This window comes from Dama dama, chromosome 25, assembly GCF_033118175.1.
Source record: "Dama dama isolate Ldn47 chromosome 25, ASM3311817v1, whole genome shotgun sequence".
NCBI lineage: Eukaryota > Metazoa > Chordata > Mammalia > Artiodactyla > Cervidae > Dama > Dama dama.
The window spans coordinates 38977762-38993079 of record NC_083705.1 but is presented as its reverse complement, the minus strand read 5'-3'; the positions used below and the strand labels follow the sequence as shown (position 1 = coordinate 38993079).

Sequence of the window (15318 nt, the reverse complement as noted above, 5' to 3'; positions counted from 1 at the left end):
TTCCTTGTAGCTTATAAACAGCTATAAAGCAAAACAAAGTTTACCAAATTAAATGTAATCAGAAATTCAATGAAATTCAGATTAACAATGTTACCTGAAAATTATGGATGAAATTCTTTTGACGAAGTTGGTTTGTTCCTCATAAATTAAGTAAATATGGTACTTTTAATTTTATTTATTTATTTATTTTAATTTATTTATTTTTTCATTTATTTTTATTAGTTGGAGGTTAATTACTTTAGAATATTGTAGTGGTTTTTGTCATACATTGACATGAATCAGCCATGGATTTACATGTGTTCCCCATCCCGATCCCCCCTCCCACCTCCCTCTCTACCCGATCCCTCTGGGTCTTCCCAGTGCACCAGGCCCGAGCACTTGTCTCATGCATCCAACCTGGGCTGGTGATCTGTTTCACCCTAGATAATATACATGTTTCGATAATATGGTACTTTTAAAAACAATGATATACTTTTTCATATCGCCTTATTTTCCTTCATATGACCAGTCCTCAATAAGTATTTGTGACTTTGTATACGTGATTTGAAATCTTTTGAGATACCAGAAAACCAAAATCTGAAGTTTCTGCAGTTGCTACTTCTATCAATGACCCACATATTTTCTATCTATCTAGTTAATTGTGGAAGTAATTATATATTTTATAAAAGATTCAAACAATACAGAAATACATCAAGAAATGAAACAAGTTCATTCTGTAAACATCGTAAAAGTTGTATAACATTAGGTCAGACTGATCGTTGAGTAGTAATGTGTCCAGATTAAAAAAAAATTTTTTTTTTGGCCATGAGATGCAGCATAAATAATAAAATAGAAATATTTAGTCTCACCAGGGATGGAGCCCATGCCCCTGCACTGGAAGCACAGAATCCTAACCACTGGACTACTAGGGAAGTCCCCAGATAAAACTTTAATGTGGTAGAATAGTGGTTTTCAAATCTGGCTACACAACACAATCACTTGGGAAGCTGAAAAACAGATAAAAAGGCATGCCTTCCTCCAAGACCAATTAAATCAGAATCTTTGGGACAGGGCCTGGGCTTCTGCATCTTTTAAAAAGCTCTGAGGTGATTTTGATTCAGTCAAGGCTGAAAGCCACTGTAAGAGAAGAAAGAAAGAACAGGTAGAAGGGGGATAACTAGCTTCCTCCACCACACTCCTTTTCACTACCCCCAATTCTGTACCACCCACTTCCCTGCCCCTTCCCAGTTGTCATCCACTAGTTCAAAATATATTCTTCCAGACCTTTTTTCTATGAATACCCAAATGTACCTATATATGTGGTTTGTCCCAGCACCAAACAGTGACTCCTGAATTTGTGTATATTTGAGTCTTGGGTTAGTAATATTACTGGAAGAGGTGTGTTTCCATGGCCCTTTACATTCATTTAAGAAAATATGAATAATCTATATCAAAGAATGGGGGAATTTGACGGAGAATTTAGATGGTAGGAGAGCTAAAGTCTACACAAGTTGCCTCCCGGTTCTGTCCCTACGAGCATCATAAACTGAATCATCTTTTGCCAGTGGTTTGAAATGTCATCTCTAGTACACATTAAGTTTCCTTATCTATGAAGATTTTTTTAAAATTCTCTATTCTATTAGTGCAAATCACTGTTGCATGCTGAGGTTTGTTCACTTTTTTATATTTAGTAATTTCTCTCTTGTCCCCTGCCACCAACACCCCTTGCTCACTTACCTTCACTGCTGTGTAAATATTTAAGAATGCTCAGATGTGTTGCTTATACTGTGTAAAGGGATCACTTATGAGAGATGTGAGGATCTTAATAACGATTTCAAGTCCACCTGAAATTTTTACGATGATGAAAGTAAAAGCTTTGTTCTCTGGTATGACTGTAGCCTTCCAGCCCCTCCTGCCATGTTAGACTTTCTGGAGTTCTGCTCAAATAGAAAAAAACATTTTCTCTAACATCCCCTATGGCCATCCCTCAAAGTTTATTCCTGCTTCTTAGTGAACACGCTACATTAGAGTTGAAGAAAGTTATAAGGCAGGAAAAGAGCAGTTTCTGCTTTGACTTGCAAGTATTTTTAATCCCCTAAAAATAAGCCATGAGCTGCAAATAGGCATGAATGTTCCTGTACTGCATGTCCTAAATTAGTTATTTCTGAGGAAATGTAGAATACATTTTGTTTTTCTGCTCGGGGCCACCTGCTTGTGATTCAACCCATGATTTCATTCTGTATCTTAATGCCTTTCCTTATTTGTTTGGAGGCAGGCATGCTCTCTCAGAAAAGCTGGGAAGACCTGTGTTTTGCAAATGCATTGTAACTGAGGTTTATATCTTTATGGGGAAGGGCTTGAGTTTCTGCCATGTCGCTACTGGAACATGTCCCCATTCTCTTGCTCATGTGTTTAAAATTCCTGGTTTCACATGTTGTAAGGGTGACTTAAATAGGCAGTCTTCACTCTCTTTGAGTAAACTGTCAAGACATCAAGGGCAACTTTCTTAATTTCAGATAGCCTTGGTTTTGTTTACTGTTTTAATCGGTGGAAAGGAAGTGACAGTACCTCACCTCGCAGGTTTGTCATGTCACTCATCCATTCATTCACACAGTCATCCACCGCACTGTTGCCTGTTGTAAAATACTGGAAATATTATATTTTTTGATCTAGTAGATTTTAACAATTTTTAAAACTGCATTATATGAAAATTTAATACAGATACAAAAATGATGTATTTTTTTGTATAGATACAAAATGGATTTGTATCTATACAAAATGTACAGATGCAAAATAGGTTTAAATACAGAAACAAAAAAAATTTTTTGTACAGATACAAAAATGGTATATTCCCAAGGTTAAAAGATACTTATTTAATCACTAAGAAACTATGTCATCCTACACCTCACAGAGGTGGGCCTCCTTCACCCAGTTAGCTACATTTGTGGATTAAACTAGGCTAATCTATTTTCTGTTTCATTTTATAGTGAAGTGTTTTCATAATTTTCCTCTTGGGACCCAAATTCTTACAGCTGTCTTACTGACGGTTAATTGAGGATTTTATAACTTTGTCTAACTCTGAAATCAGAGTTGTAAGAAAATGCCAATGAGATAAAGGATGAGATAAAGGTATTCTGTAAGAATGAATTCCATGGTCAAATAAACTCAGAGAATACTGAATTAAACGAACAAACAAAAAACAGATTTTATTTGTGTATGTGTTTTAAATACCGCAAGATAGTGAGGTACTAACGCAGAAATCTAAGAAGGGTGAGCAAGCACCATTCCCAGGTGTATTTGACTATGGATCTGTTGACTCCCCTTGCCTTTTTCTCTGATGCCGTTCCTATAAAACCTAGAGCAGAATTGGTAAATTAGCAACCTGATGGTCAAATCTGGCCAGAGGGTTCTGTTTCACATGGCCACCATTAAATATTTGAACCACCATTTAAAGGTTGAGAGAGTTGACTAAAAATTTACTGATTTCCAGTTGCCTTTAAAGGATTAAAAGGCTTAGGAAAAGCAAGCTTGCCTTCCAGCGTGGCTGCCCATGTTGTTGCTGGGCCTGGCGGCTGTATCATGCTGGGGTTGGGGGCTGTGCTACGCCCCGTGAACATCTGCAGAACCCTCCTGGGCATTGGAGTCTGTGACCTTGATGGTCAAGAGAACCTCAACGGTGGCAGAGCTGTGTGGAAAAAGTCGATTGATGTAAGCCCATCAGCCTGGGTGGACGGCCATGGTCACAAGTGTAAGGGCAATGGGGAGACCTAGCCTGGAGGCTGGGAAAGTAGCTTGTGAATGTGTCAAGGAGCCACGTTGCTGTTCATCTCCAGGGCAGAGTCAATACGTTCATTTTCCATTTGCAGTTTCCTAACTGCCAACATCCCTGCTCGCCGCCTCCCATGGGGATCTTGACGGCTGTGTTGGGGAATACAAAGCTGGGGCCAAAAGCTAATAAGGTGCAAATAATTTTTAAATGTTAAAATAGATTTTCAAATGGAGCGTGTTTGCTAATGATCTCCCCCGAGGGTCCACCGCATCTGAGGAGGATTACAGGAGCTTTGGCTGTCCTCCCATCCTGTCGCCACATGGAGAGAAAACCCAGCTTTTTTTTCTAAGCAAATCCGTGCCTGGCCTTGCCGACCAAGGAAGAGGTTGTCTGTGAGCCTCGCCCAGAAGTTTTATAATTTAAACTCAGACAAAGAGAACAAAGACGAAATGGTTTTCTTTGATATTATTTTCACAGTGGGTTGCAAGTCAAGAAAATAAATGACCGAGTAAGCTCCATTTTCTTTAATCTTATTTAATGCATTGCTATGTAGCCACAGTAAGCTAATAATTAAGAACCATTCTGCCTCCTCCAGAGGCTTTGATCTACAGTGAAGCGACTTGTATTTTTGGCTGGTTGGGTTTCTAAGCTCTCATTAATGTCCATAAAAACTGGTCAAAATCAAAAGGGCAGAGAGTAAAACAATAACAGCCCATGCTATCATCTAAGAAAAGGGAGGATTTTGTCTGCAATTAGGTATGTCATAATTTCCATTATTTGCTTATTTTCAACATGATATAGCTTGACATTTTAGGACACTACTAGAAAGCAGTCCAAATATAAACTATAGTAATTTTACAACCTCTAATCAGGATTTCTGCTTCCAGACATCTAAGAGAAGTCTTCAGGAAAAAAAATCCTGCAAAATAAAAATGAATATTCATCGCCAAGCAGGATGCATCTTTCTAGTTAGATTTTTTCTTCTACTTTTATATTCTGTTGGAATTTGTGAGAATCTGGAGTTTTTCCCCATTCATCACTAATTTTGAAGTTTCTGAGATTTGCAGGCAATTCAAGTACAATAGAACCCGTGTGTCTTTATTGGGAGCACAATAGTGTGAGTCCGGGAATTCTGATAATTAGATGTTGGACTTTGTGGATGGATGGTCCTCTGTTTCACAGTCTCTTTAAACAGCTCTTCAACTGAATTCCTTAATTTCGGTTTCCAAGAGCTCTGTTTCTTGTTCTCTGAGGGTTTTGGTTTGGGTTTGGTTTCAGCATTTTGTTCTGGTTTTATGGATGCAGTATTTTATCTTTTGTCCTGGGTCGCTTTCTGTTTTCTTCAGGTTCCTTTCGGTCGCTCCTATTTGGGTTGGGTTCGCTTGCTTGCTTTCATTTGGGAGCCTTTCCTCAGGTGTCTGGTGCCACTTGACTGGACATTCATTCTAAGCAGAAGGCACTCAGATCTGACTGGAAGCTCCTTGCCTGCAAGTGAACCTGGCTCCTGGAGGACTGCACGGTGGGTGGTCAGGCGGGTTGGAGAAGCTCCTAATATGGGTTTCAGGAGGTCTTTTCTCTTTACCCAAAAGAGAAACCCCATGCCCAGCAGCTTTTATACCTGTTTCCCTTTATTCCGGAAGCTCAGAGCTTCGGGCTGCGGAGAGAAGAGGGGACGGGAGATCCCATATCCGAGTCTGAGCTAAGGGCCTGTCCCGTGCCTTCTGCGCCTGAGCTGCTCCGTATGAGCAGAGAGAGCAGCCGCGCTCTGAGCAGAGAAAGGCTTGGGTGCCCACTGCTCTGCGTTCAGACAGCCCCCGTGGTTTTGGTCTTCTTCACTCCTCCAGACCCTGAGGTAGCTGGTCTCTTACAGTTTGAAGTCTCTCGAGTGTTCAGAAAGCTGCATCTCATTGGCATGCCCTGATGTGGAATTCCAACTAGTCCATAGTAAAGAAATCTAGTCCTGAATACTCATTGGAAGGACTGATGCTGAAGCTGACACTCCAATTCTTTGGCCACCTGATGTGAAGAACTGACTCATTGGAAAAGACCCTGATGCTGGGAAAGATTGAAGGTGGTAGGAGAGGGGGATGACAGAGGATGAGATGGCTGGATGGCATCACCGACTCAATGGACATGAGTTTGAATAAACTCTGAGTGTTGGTGATGGACAGGGAAGCCTGGCGTGCTGCAGTCCATGGGGTCACAAAGAGTCGGACACGATTGAGTGACTGAATTGAATTGATGTGGAATTTAGGTTGCAGTTTTCTCTACCTTCTTTGCAGTCATTAACCACTCTTCAATTTGCTTTCTATCTCCCCAAAACATGTGGACACCTTGCATCTGCTATTACTTCTCTTACACTGTTTATCCTAATGGGTTTATGCTTTTTCCCCTTCCTATTCCTACTGTGGAGTTTTGGAAGGAACTAGAGATAAATGAAGGACTTCCCTGGTAGCTCAGATGGTAAAAAAAAATCTGTGTACAATGCAGGAAGCCCAGGTTTGATTCCTGGGTCGGGAAGATCCCCTGGAGAATGGGATGCAACCCACTTCAGTATTCTTGCCAGGAGAATTCCATGGAGAGAGGAGCCTGGTGGGTTACAGTTCATGAGGTCACAAAGAGTCAAACATGACAGAGTGACTAACACACACACAAAGATAAATGAAAGTGTAAAATTCTGTATTTAACTGGACAAGTTCAAGTTCAGTCACTCAGTCACGTCTGATTCTTTGCAACACCATGGACTGCAACATGCCACACTTCCTTGTCCATCATCAGTTCCCGGAGCTTGCTCAAACTCATGTCCATTGAGTCGGTGTTGCCATCCAACCATCTCATCCGCTGTTATCCCCCTCTCCTCCTCCTTTCAATCTTTCCCAGCATCAGGGTCTTTTCCTGTGAGTCAGTTCTTCACATCAGGTGGCCAAAGTATTGGAGCTTCAGCATCAGTCCTTGCAATAAATATTCAGGACTGATTTCCTTTAGGATTTACAGATTTGATCTCCTTGCAGTCCAAGGGACTCTCAAGAGTCTTCTCCAACACCACAGTTCAAAAGCATCAGTTCTTCAGTGCTCAACTCTCTTTACGGTAAAACTCACACCCATACGTGACTGCTGGAAAAACCTTAGCTTTGACTAGATGGACGTTTGTCAGCAAAGTAATGTCTCTGCTTTTTAATATGCTGTCTAGGTTGGACATAGCTTTTCTTCCAAGGAGCAAGAGTCTTTTAATTTCATGGCTGCAATCACCATCTGCAGTGATTTTGGAGCCCAAGAAAATAAAGTCTGCTACTGTTTCCATTGTTTCCCCATCTATTTGCCATGAAGTGATGGGACCGGATGCCATGATCTTAGTTTTTTGAATGTTGAGTTTCAAGTCAGCTTTTTAACTCTCCTCTTTCACTTTCATCAAGAGGCTATTTAGTTCTTCTTTGTTTTCTGCCATAAGGGTATTGTCATCTGCATATCTGAGGTTATTGGTATTTCTCCCAGCAATTTTGATTCCAGCTTGTACTTCATTTAGCCCAGCATTTTGCATGACGTACTCTGCATATAAGTTAAATAAGCAGGGTGACAATATACAGCCTTGATGTAGTCCTTTCCCGATTTGGAACCAGTCCATTTTTCCATGTCCAGTTCTAATTGTTGCTTCCTGATATGCATAGATTTCTCAGAAGGCAGGTCAGGTGTTCTGGTATTCCCATCTCTTTAAGGATTTTCCACAGTTTATTGTGATCCACACAGTCAAAGGCTTTAGTGTAGTCAATGAAGCAGAAGTAGATGTTTTCTTGGAATTCTCTTGCTTTTTCTATGATCTAGCAGATACTGGCTATTTGATCTCTGGTTCCTCTGCCTTTTCTAAATCCAGCTTGAACATCTGGGAGTTCTTGGTTCACGTACTGTTGAAGCCTCACTTGGAAAATTTTGAGCATTACTTTGCTAGTGTATGAAATGAGTCCAATTGTGTGGTAGTTTGAACAGTCTTTGACATTGCCTTTCTTTGGGATTGGAATTAAAACTGATCTTTTCCAGTCCTGTGGCCACTGCCGAGTTTTCCTATATTTGCTGGCATATTGAGGGCAGCACTTTCACAGCATCATCTTTTAGGATTTGAAATAGCTCAACTGGAATTTCATCACCTCCACTAGCTTTGTTTGTAGTGATGCTTCCTAAGGCTTATTTGACTTCCCATTCCAGGACGTCTGGCTCTAGGTGAGTGATCATACCATCGTGGTTATCTGGGTCATTCAGATCTTTTTTGTGTAGTTCTTCTGTGTATTCTTGCTCTCTTTTCTTAATATCTTCTGCTTCTGTTAGGTCCATACTGTTTCTGTCCTTTATTGTGCCCATCTTGCATGAAATGTTCCCTTGGTATGTCTAATTTTCTTAAAGAGATCTCTAGTCTTTCCCATTCGATTATATTCCTCTATTTCTTTGCATTGATCACTGAGGAAGGCTTTCTTCTCTCTTCTTGCTATTCTTTGGAACTCTGCTTTCAGATGTGTATCTTTCCTTCTCTCCTTTGCCTTTAGCTTCTCTTCTTTGCTCAGCTATTTGTAAGGCCTCCTCAGACAACCATTTTGCCTTTTTGGATTTCTTTTTCTTGCTGGTGGTCTTACTGCCTCCTGTACAATGTCACGAACCTCCATCCATAGTTCTTCAGGCACTCTGTCTATCAGATCTAATCCCGTCAATCTATTTGTCACTTCCCCTATATAATTATAATGGATTTGATTTAGGTCATACCTGAATGGTCTAGTGGTTTTCCTACTTTCTTCAATTTAAGCCTGAATTTTGCAAGAAGGAGTTTGTGATCTCAGTCACAGTCAGCTCCTGGTCTTGTTTTTGCTGACTGTGTAGAGCTTCTCCATCTTTGGCTGCAAAGAATATAATCAATCTGATTTTGGTATTGGCCATCTGGTGATGTCCATGTGTAGAGTTATCACCTCTTGTGTTGTTGGAAGAGGGTGTTTGCTACGACCAGTGCATTCTCTTGGCAAAACTCTGTTAGCCTTTGTCTTGCTTCATTTTGTACTCCAAGGCCAAACTTGCCTGTTATTCTAGATATCTCTTGACTTCCTCCTTTTGCATTCCAGTCCCCTATGATGAAAAGGACATCTTTTTTTTGGTGTTAGTTCTAGAAGGTCTTCAAAGTCATCGTAGAACTGTTCAGCTTCTTCGGCATTAGTGGTTGGGGCATAGACTTGGATTACTGTGATAGTGAATGGTTTGCCTCGGAAATGAACAGAGATCATTCTATCATTTTTGAGATTGCACCCAAATATTGTAATTTAGACTCTTCTGTTGACTATGAGAGCTACTCCTCATTTAACAGGAAGCTCCTTATTTTCTTTTGATTTTAAAAGCAATCCATTAGTATTAGAGAATCAAGTGTGAGAGTGCAAGAGACATAAGAGAGGCAGGTTTGATCCCTGGGTCAGGAAGATCCCCTGGAGGAGGGCATGGCAACCCACTCCAGTGTTCTTGCCTGGGCAATCCCATGGACAGAGGAGGCTGGTGGGCTACAGCCAATAGGGTCACAAAGAGTCGGACACAACTGAAGTGACTTAGCAGGCATGCACGGATGGCAGTCTCCCTATACAAACAAAAGTAAAGCAAAAATTTTGTACACCAATTGTGTAAGATGGCAACACATTACATATTTTTATTTCTTTTAAAAAAATTATTTATCTTTGGCTGCACTGGGTCTTTGTTTGCTTCGAGGAGGATTTCTCTAGTTGCTGCGCGTGGGCTTCTCGTTGCAGTGGCTTCTCTTGTTGCCAAGCGTAAGCTCTAGGGCCCGCAGACTTCAGTAGTTGTGCTTCCCAGACTCTAGAGCAGAGGTTAGTAGTTGTGGCATGAGGGCTTACTTGCCCGAAGCATGTGGAATCTTCCTGGGCCAGGAATTGGACCAGGAATTGAACCCATGTCCCCTGTGTTGGCAGGCAGGTTCTTAACCACTGGACCACGAGGGAAATCCTAACTTTCTTTTGTAAAGGTAAATGCATGCACATGAAAGAAAAAAAGTAAACCGTGTAAAAGAGTAGTGAAAAACACACACCTTTTTCTCATTCCAATTCCCAATCCAACAACTCCCCTCCCTGGGGGCAATAGCTATTGCTAGTTTCTCAGGCATACCCTCCTGTTTCTCATTTTTAAAAAATATTTTTATTTATTTATTTGCTGCTCCGGGTCTTTGTTGCTGCAGGTGGGATCTTTAATTGTAGCATGGAGGGTCTAGTTCCCTGACCAGGGATCAAACCTGGGCTCTGAGCGAGGAGCCTTATCCACTCAACTACCAGGGAAGTCCCCTTATACTTCTGATATCAAATTATGTATACTCTGCTGACCTCTTAACAGTATTTCTTGGATATCATAACTCATTCGTTTTTTTACAGAAGCACAGTAATCCATTATTTTTGTATATATATGTAGTGTATCTTATTCAATTGATCCCTTCTGATGGGCATTAATGCAGTGTCTTTACTATTTACTATACTATATACAATTACTGTAAAACAATGCAGCAGTGAATATGTATCTTTATATTCAAAATATGTGTGTCAATACACAAAGACACACATATCCTACACACGTATAGGATAAATTTTAGAAGTAAAATAGCTGAGGCAAAGATTACACACCCTTGTACTTTAATAGCTATAGCCAAATTGTCCTCCAAGGAATTGTACCAATTTATATCCTCAGTAGCAATGAATGCAAGCTCCTGTTTCCCTCCCTAACCAGTGTATTATAATTTTTTTAGTAGTTTCTAAATATAATTTGTACAAAATCTAATTTCGGGGACTTCCTTGGTGGTCCAGTGGTTAAGACCCTGCCCTTCCACTGCAGGGGACATGGGTTCAATCTCTGTCTGGGAACTAAGATCCTGCATGCCATGCAGCATGGCAAAAAAACTCACATAATTTCAGCATAGTTTTGATGTCTATTTCTTTGGTTGTGAGATTGGGCATCTCTTTGTATGTTACAAAGTCGTTTGTATTTTCTGTGAAATGTCTCCTCAGGCTCTCTGTCACTTTCTTTTGGAATATTGTTTTCTTTCTTATTAATCTGTAAAAAATAGTTCCTTATTTAGAAAATTAGCTCTTTGTCTTTCATATGCATTGGAAAGTTTTCTCTACCAGTTTATCATTCAATTTGCTTTGTTTGTTTATGATACACTTTTAGCAATGGAAAGTTATAGTTTTAAAAAATTATTTTATTGAAGTATAGTTGATTTACAATGTTGTGTTAACAGAAAGTTATAATTTTATTTAGTCAGACAGTATTTTATTTTATGGTCTTCTCTGAGATCATTAAAAAGTTTCTGATTTTTTTCTAGTATTTTCTGGTTTCATTTATTTTGCATTTATTTGGTGATCTATTTTGGAATTTATTTGAGAGTAGGTACGAGATAAGGGTTCAGTTTTTTCTAGTTGGCTTGCTAGCTCTCCCAACAAGTTGAGATTCATTCTCGATACAATCCCACAGCACTATTTGCAAAACTGTAACAACTTTATTATCTGATCTAAACAGATAATTAAAATCTCTGGACTTTAAGGCAAGACAATAGATTCAAGGCCACTGTGTAAGAAATTTAATGTGTGGATATAGGGGATGTAATCCAAAATGGAGCCTGACTACACTTGGCATTTGTGTCAGATCCCTCCTCCCTCTAAGCTGAATTAGGAGGGCAGAAGGGAGAAATCCCTGGGGGCACCTGAAGTCAGTCAGGGTAGCAAGTCTAAAACTCCATTGTAAATCCCAAGCCAAAATGAAGCTCAAGATATAGATCCCAAATCGAGAGAGTTGGGGAACCAGAAAAGCAGAGAAGCCCTGGCCAAGCTGTGCCCCAGGGAGTCGGAGAGCAATCCCAGGAGGCATGAGGCCTGGGTGCTTGGGGAGACTTGATCCCCTGAACGGGGCAGGTAGGAGGAAGATTTTGAATTTCTTTTTTTTTTTTTCTCTCTCTTTAAAAAAAAAAAAACCAAAAAAACTTTATTTTAATTGGAGGCTAATTACTTTACAATATTTTGGTGGTTTTTGCCATACATTCACATGAATCAGCCATAGGTGTACATGTGTTCCCCATCCTGACCCTCCCTCCCACCTCCCTCTCCATCCCATCTCTCAGGGTCATCCCAGTGCACCAGCCCTGAGCACCCTGTCTCAGGACTCGAACCTGGACTGGTCATCTACTTCACATATGATAATATACATGTTTCAGTGCTATTCTCTCAAATCATCCCACCCTCGCCTTCTCCCACAGAGTCCAAAAGCCTGTTCTTTACATCTGTGTCTCTTTTGCTGTCTTGCATATAGGCTCATTGTTACCATCTTTCTAAATTTCATATATATGCGTTAGTATACTGTATTGGTGTTTTTCTTTCTGACTTACTTCACTCTGTATAATAGGCTCCAGTTTTATCCACCTCATTAGAACTGATTCAAATGCGTTCCTTTTAATAGCTGAGTAATATTCCATTGTGCATATGTACCACAGCTTCCTTATCCATTCATCTGCTGATGGGCATCTAGGTTGCTTCCATGTCCTGGCTATTATAAACAGTGCTGCGATGAACACTGGGATACACGGTTCTCTTTCAATTCTGGTTTCCTTGGTGTGTATGCCCAGCAGTGGGATTGCTGGGTCATATGGCAGTTCTATTTCCAGTTTTTAAAGGAATCTCCACACTGTTCTCCATAGTGGCTATACTAGTTTGCATTCCCACCAACAGTGTGAGAGGGTTCCCTTTTCTCCACACCCTCTCCAGCATTTATTGCTTGTAGACTTTTTGATAGCAGCCATTCTGACCGGTGTGAGATGGTACCTCATTGTGGTTTTGACTTGCATTTCTCTGATAATGAGTGATGTTGAGCATCTTTTCATGCATTTGTTAGCCATCTGTATGTCTTCTTTGGAGAAATGTCTGTTTAGTTCTTTGGTCCATTTTTTTATTGGATTGCTTATTTTTCTGGAATTGAGCTGCAGGAGCTGCTTGTAAATTTTTGAGATTAATTCATTGTCAGTTGCTTCATTTGCTGTTATTTTCTCCCATTCTGAAGGCTGTCTTTTCACCTTGCTTATAGTTTCCTTTATTATACAAAAGCTTTTATGTTTAATTAGGTCCCATTTGTTTATTTTTGCTTTTATTTCCTTTACTCTGGGAGGTGGGTCATGCTGATCCTGCTATGATTTACATCAGAGAGTGTTTTGCCTATGTTTTCCTCTAGGAATTTTATAGTTTCTGGTCTTACATTTAGATCTTTAATCCATTTTGAGTTTATTTTTGTGTATGGTGTTAGAAAGTGTTCTCATTTCATTCTTTTACAAGTGGTTGACCAAAGATTTTGAATTTTTAAGCAGTCCTATAGCAATTCTCAGTCATATGGGGGAATTCAAGCTAAGCTTTTCCCTACAAAAGAAGGCGGGACCAGGAATCCTATTGCCCACTAGAAGGTAGCTTGGGTCTTGAAAATGTGGAATGAAATAAGCTTTCTGGATAACTCAAGTAAATGTTGCAATGGTGTTGTGTGTGTGCTAAGTCACTTGACTTGTGTCCAACTCTTTGGAACCCTCTGGTCTGTAACTGGCCAGGCTCCTCTGTCCATGGGATTCTCCAGGCAAGAATACTGGAGTGGGTTGCCATGCTCTCCTCCAGGGGATCTTCCCAATGTAGGAATCAAACCTGTGTCTCTTGCATCTCCTACACTGGCAGGTGGGTTATTTACCACTAGTACCACCTAGGAAGCCCCATTATCTGTCTATAAATAAAAATATTTATCTGTACTAGATAGATCATACCTGAATATAATGATCGATGACTGGGTAAGTTAATTCATTCCTTCTTCACCAAATGTGTATCAAACAAATGCCAAGGACTGGAGTGAGCCCTGGGAGCTGGAAGAATAAGGTGCAGGTTCCTGCCTCCAGGAGCTTATCCAGTTGGGGTACAAGTAGGTCGGCAACGGTGACAGCACCGTGGTGAAGTGCTCGGAGAGAGGCAGGCCTGGAGTCCTGCAGAAGGCCCCGGAAGGGCATAGAGCCAACCCGCAGGAACACCAGGTGATCAAGCGCTGCATCTTGTCGGAAGGCTGTACTCTCTTTGTGAAGGCGAAACTAAAGTTTCTTCCAGAATTACTGGGTTGACCAAAAAGTTCGTTTGGGTTGACCAAAAAGTTCATTTAGGTTTGACCAAATGTTCATTCCATAACATCCTATGGAAAAACCAGAATAAACCTTTTGGCCAACCCAATACAACTGTTACCCCACTTCCTGTCTGTGGTCTCGCCCTGTCAGGAATCTGAGGAGATCTTCATAGAGCTTTTTCTTCTGAAGCACAGGGGTGTTCTCAGAGGGTCTGTGAACCCATAAAGCTGGATGCAGACTTTGTGTGGGTGCTTCTTCCTGGAGGTAGGGTCACAGACTTCATTAGAATCTCCAAGGAGTGTGCAACATCAGAAGGCCTAAGAACAAGTGACTTAGATTTTCCTCAAGCGGATCAAGGCTCTTTTTATCTTAAAAAATATCTTTTAAAAAACCCTAATCAGACTCTTGGGCCTTCCCAGGTGGCGACAATGGTAAGGAACCCTCCTGCCAGTGCAGAACATGTAAGAGATTCGGGTTCAATCCCTGAGTGGGAAGATCCCCTGGAGGAGGGCATGGCACCCCACTCCAGTATTCTTGCCTGGAGAATCCCATGGACAGATGAGCTGGGCAAGCTATAGTCCACGGGGTCGCAAAGAGTCAGACATGACTGAAGTGACTTAGCATGCACGCACCCAGACTCTAGCCTGGAGATGTGTGTGGTTATTGATACCTGGCCCCTTTATCCTTTGTCCAGTGTCTCCTCCCCCATGGAGGAACAGGCACAGTGCTGGCAGCAACCTCCTCTTTCCTGTCCTTATTTTTCTTTATTCAGCAACCCCATACTTACACACAATAGCAATGTAAACCATGCTGTACCTAATTGTAATAATTCGATATCATCAAACAGAATTGGGAATTCCCATCTCCAGGGCAGTTTCTTATGTTTTTGCTCAGGTTTTGTTTCAGAATGCTTAAGTCCAAAAGTCAAGTTCAACACATATTAAGTGAATACTTTGCTTATATAGGACATCATGCTCCATGCTGAGAAAGACAGGAGAGGAGCAGGATACACAGGGGAATTAAACCCCATTCCCACCTTCAGGGAAAGAAGACCTGTTGGAAACTGTACAAAGTGCTGTGGGGATCCAGAGAGGAAGTGATTATTTCTTGCTGGAGGCTACATAGAAGAAAACATGAAGATACCCCAGCTGGGCAATATTGCTCATCACAGAGGATGCCATAGACAATTGCCCTCCAGTGACATTACCCTGTTTCTGAACCTTTAAATTAAGCTGCTGGGCCTGTAGACTCACTGCTGATAGAAATCCTAGAAAATAAGCCTCGGAGAAAAATTGGCCTGCGTTATAGAATATCTGTCTTCCAGGATGGTCCAGTGGTAAAGAACCTGCCTGCCAATGCAGGAGGCACAAGAGACTCAGGCCCCATCCCTGGGCCAGGAAGATCCCCTGGAGCAGGAAAC

The 15318-nt window shown here is 41.0% G+C and overlaps 1 protein-coding gene across 2 annotated transcripts in view; it reads left to right on the top strand.

Moving 5' to 3' along the window:
• NIM1K (NIM1 serine/threonine protein kinase) overlaps nucleotides 1-15318 on the top strand; it is a 70913-nt gene that overhangs the window by 29727 nt on the left and 25868 nt on the right. The gene's annotated exons all lie outside the window — the stretch shown is intronic.